The sequence below is a fragment of the Pteropus vampyrus genome, unplaced genomic scaffold, assembly GCF_000151845.1.
Source record: "Pteropus vampyrus isolate Shadow unplaced genomic scaffold, Pvam_2.0 Scaffold12, whole genome shotgun sequence".
NCBI classification, from domain to species: domain Eukaryota; kingdom Metazoa; phylum Chordata; class Mammalia; order Chiroptera; family Pteropodidae; genus Pteropus; species Pteropus vampyrus.
The window spans coordinates 4,987,311-4,992,266 of record NW_011888793.1 but is presented as its reverse complement, the minus strand read 5'-3'; the positions used below and the strand labels follow the sequence as shown (position 1 = coordinate 4,992,266).

At 39.2% G+C, this 4,956-nt stretch overlaps 1 protein-coding gene across 1 annotated transcript in view; it reads right to left on the bottom strand.

Moving 5' to 3' along the window:
• The window catches only part of SCHIP1 (schwannomin interacting protein 1), a 123,964-nt gene that overhangs the window by 113,897 nt on the left and 5,111 nt on the right, over positions 1-4,956 (bottom strand). The gene's annotated exons all lie outside the window — the stretch shown is intronic.

The window sequence follows — 4,956 nt, the reverse complement described above, 5'->3', positions numbered from 1 at the left end:
AGAATTAAGGTACATTAGTATAGCAGCTGCCACAACTTACCTGCTGTTTTGTTCTGGGTATGCCTACAACCCGTTTGTGAGCAAATGAACCCTGGCTACTGGCATCTGGTCAGGGAGAGTGCCTGTCCTTGGCTCTCCATTACCATGCAGTCCCTGAAGGGGCTTGGCAAGGGCCCCCAGTTACCAGAGGTGCCCAGTACCAGATGAGTGACTTTCTTATGGACTTTGAATTGGTTCTCTGCACACACAGGTAAACCTGCACACACAGGTAAACCTGCACACACAGGTAAACCTGCACACACAGGTAAACCTGCACGGGAGTGGAAGAGGAAACAGAGGCAGGCTGAGGACCACAGTGGGGGGACCCAGGAGGAGGAAGCAATGGGTGTGTGCTGCTGAGGGTATGCCAACATGGCCGCATCAGCTGGTGTGTGCCCATGGAAGTGAGGACAGATAACCTGCTGCCTGGAGGCCTTGGCTGTGTGGCTATAGAGATGGTGCTGTGTTCTCTGCCCTTCTTCAAGCACCCTGAAAACAAGCCCCATCCACCTGGCAAACGGAGCATCATCTGGAAAATTTGTTCCAATTCACACACTTTCTTATTAAAAGCTTTTTGTAATACTCTGTGAAACAAACAACTCTAGGTATAACTAAGACATTTTTCTACAAGAGTTTTGAAGGATCAATCATCTCTATTAGGACGTGAGCAATAAAACCCTCTGGAATTAATGAATTTGCAGAAATCAGTTGCTGACTACTGCATTGTTTCTTGTAGTCCATAAAAACTGAAGCTTTTATTTTGGGTATACTATGCTAATATCCCAAGGAAGAAAGATTCACATCACTTCCATGAACCATAAATACTAAGGAGAGACTAAGAGATGGAAGGGGGGAAAAAATAAGATGAACATGATATTGCTGATGATGGATATACTAAAAAAAGGTCATTCAATTATAAATAAATATAAAATATGAGGGTGGAGATGTAGGAGGGTATAGTAAAATGTACAGATGTAAGTGGTAATTATTAGGAAATCAGACATATAAACCAGACTGAAAAAAAACTGATAACTCTTTTCACTTCTAATTAGCTTTGCTTTAATACAAATTCACTTCAGATATAACTGAAAAATACTTTACAAGTACTTTTGAAAAACCATCAACCTGGAACTGAACAAACACTGAAAGTTCATTCTTATCACCTGGGCTTTTCCCAGCTTAAACCGCCACCTTTCGAGTTATGTACACCTTTATGGTGAAAATATCACAAAAGTAGGAAAAAATGGGAATAACCTAAAATGACATAAATATTGAAAAACAGGTCCCGTGGAGATAATAATATTAGGCTGGGCATATGCATGCATGAAAACAGAAAGGCAAGTGATAAAGACTGGTGATAGAACATATTTGACATAATTATTTAACAAATATAAAAGGAAAATAATGAATTATTCACAAAAGTGAATTGGTTGCCAAAAACAAAACAAATCAAACCAAACTCTTACAGATTTGATGAGACTTGGTAAACAAAGGAGAGTTACAGTGATAACTACAACTATTCTGAACCCGTCAAAAAAAATTAGTGACAGCCTCGCTCTACAGATTTAACTGGGAAACTCCGAAACACAGGGGACATAAAAACCCAAACACATCACCCCTTTCATGATGTCCATTTCTCTATTCCTCATTCTCACTCATATTCTAACAAAGCCAGATGTCTTCATGGAGAGACTCTTATGAGCTGTTTCTGAATCCCACAAACACTTTTCTTTCGAGTCTTTTCTTGGTTTTGTTATGTCCCTCTTTTTGAGGCTTCTAATAAAATATTCACCTAAAACTCTGTCTAGATGGAACAAAATCTGTTTCCACTTGTGGGGTGAGCCACACAAAGGTCTTCTCGCCTCTGTTTTTCTGAATTCAGCACCCGCCCCGCCCCACAATGGCCCTGACAGTCAATGGGCAGACTTTGTAAACGAAAGTGATGTGCAGAAAAGTCCTGAGCTCTCACCACTGCTTTCTCTGCCTCCTCCAAGTCAGGTGATTCCTTGTAATGTTCTCAAGTGCCAGTCATACCCTAGCCCCACGACAGGAGAAGGCTGCGTGTTGCTCAGTGCTGGAAAAGAGGGTGGACAGCCAGGAAAAGTCGTGTACAGATGGGAAAGAAGCAATGTCAGAAAAAAAAAAAAAAAAAAAAATCTGTCAACCCAGGGAAAGCACTGTTCTGTTGGTAGAAATACACACAGCGATGAGCTGAAGTCTGAATGGGAGAAAGTAATTTATATTTGTCTGATAACATGAACGCAAAAAAAGAAATTAAAAAAAAAGCAATAAATTGAAAACTTGTCTATTGAGTGATAAAAATTAGAATCCACTTCCAGTTTTCAAGATCTTAAATGATGAGACGATCTGTCTTCCAAGTTAAGTTTTTGAAAGCACTTTTTTTTTTTAAGGTGGTATTAGTTGAAGGGGAGTAGAGCTCATTAAAAGTAGGAATTGTGAGTCAGGTGACTTGAAGCTGGGTCAGGCCTGGGCTGAGGAAGTTGGGTGAAGATGTTTAATCTGTATAGACCTGTTTTCTCCTTTGAAAATAGTGAGGGTTTGATGAGATGACCTCTCAGATCCTTTTTATGTTTAAAATCCTATTACTTTTCTACTAAAAATGCTAGATTTAATAACTGGCACTTGAATTTCTACAGAAGTTGTGTGCAAAAATAATCTCCCAGTCACTAACAGTATAAATCATCAACAGTATAAAGCATCATCTGTCCTAACAGCTCAAGGAGCATAAAGCAGCTTTTAAAAAGCATTTGCAAAAGGCCTTTTTGTTAAAATACTTAGGAGGGAATTTCAAACATAAAAAAACAAAACCATTCATGTCTTCAGGGTCAAAGGTCCAGGAGTAAAATTAAATTTCTATTTTAAAATGAAAATGTAATGTTACAGAGTTTAGATAAGCTTTTAAAAAGAACCTGGAATTATTATTATTAGCACTAATAAGAACGTTTATAGTGTAGCAGCTTTGAATAAATTTAAGAACTAAAGAATGACAAAATACATTAACTAACCAGATAATAAGCATTCACCAAATGCCTATTCCTCAGGAAATGCCTGTAGTATGTATGTGTTTGAGGGGGAGGAGGGTAGATAAGAAACATATCCACAAAAAGGAAATCAAGAAGAAGGACAATGTCACTGAAAGAGCCCTGAACCAGAACCAGAAACTGACAGGTCTGATCTGAGTTTTGTCAGGCACAAGACTTTAGGCAAATTCCTGAACTTTGCTGGGCTGGGGTTTTCTCATCTCTAAAATGGGAATAATAACCGCCTTGTCCAATTTTCAGATGCCATGAGGAATGAACATGATAATGAACATGAAAACGCTCAAAACTAAAAAGCCTTTTAAAACCAAATTATGAGGCAGTGGTACACAAGTGGAACAGAAGTTCAGAAGAGAGGTTGTTCAGAGCTGAGATGACCAGGCACAGCTTCCCCCAAAAGGAGGGGCTCTGAATCAGAGCGGGTATGGGGGAAGCGAGTGCTGGGCGATTTGGTGAGCAGGATCAGCAGCACCTGGACTTGCCCCTGAGCTAAGGGCTCACGCTGCACCTTCCCAAGAGTGAAGTGATAAGGAATGCCAGGCAAAGGACCGGGAGTTCAAAATTCTGGTAGAGCCAGAAAAGGAGGAAGGTGCCATGTCAGTGGTGAGAAGTTCAAGGAGCAACAAATGTGTGATGAGAATGTCTGCATCTGCTTTACAGATATGCACCCTGAAATTTTTCCTTAGGATGTTTTAAATGAATGCTATGTGCAGACCAATTGATAGGCAAAGGTTTCCTTTATCCAACTAAAACGTTTTCAAAGGGCTGGTTTCCACAGTAGGATGAACCACCTGGTGGAAGCTTAAATACACACATACAGGCCCAGAACTTGTAGTTTACCTGCAACCTATTTTGTTTTTAAACCTAACCATATTTCTTTAAAGTCCTGAGTATATGCTAATGCACTGAGAAGCCTTTGCAGCTCTTAAACACAAATCATCGTAATTTAGAAAAAACAGGCAAAACGGGCACTAAACATTTCAAGGTAAAACGTCAAAGCACAGAATACATTTGGTCCTGGTAATTTCTGGTTATGGTTTCAAAAAATGGATATTACTACAATCATGTAGTGTCCTCTAACAGGAAAAAGTGATAACTACATACCACACAGAATGTTTTCATTGCTGTGTCCCAGGCTGCTGAATCATATAAGTTATTAAACTTATAAACTTTACTATATTATATTTTGTGGGAGTAATAAAGACCTCTTACTTCAGTCTATAAAAATGGGAATTCATGTAATTTAAACAGAGCCCAGGAAACTACGGAAACAAACTACTCAGCCATTCAAGCTGCTTTGGCTGTGCCACTGACGTGGAAGAGTTCATGGGCTAGAATTCTTACAGAATAATACATCGAAAACAACCTGTAATCAGCACCATTCTAGGAAGAAATGTAGGCAATTTAAAGTTTGTTACTAGTTAATAGTACAAACACATGAAAAGACAAATTATATTCAAGTACTTTGGAAATAACTTCATCAGGAAAGTTTGCTTTCGATTAGCATGTCAATTAAAATTTGTCTTATCTGCTCATTAAATGAGAAAAATACATCTGTCATAATAAAACTGCAATTAAAACAGGTCGGGTCTACAACAAACCTCTTCTCTAATTTAAAAATGAGTCCTTTCCATTTTGAACAATGGGCGTAATGACGTTGGTTGAATGTAAGGCGTAATCCCAGTGCTTTCTCATCGTTTGAAGAGAGCGGGGAGCAGTCACCCCAGTTACGTGAAGAGAGATGTCCTACAAGTCCCCAAGGACACAGATGCAAAAGCAACCAGTGGGAGAAGAAGTCAAGGTTACAGTGACTGAATTAAGAAGAATGGCGATGGCAACGTAAAATGGTACAACTGCT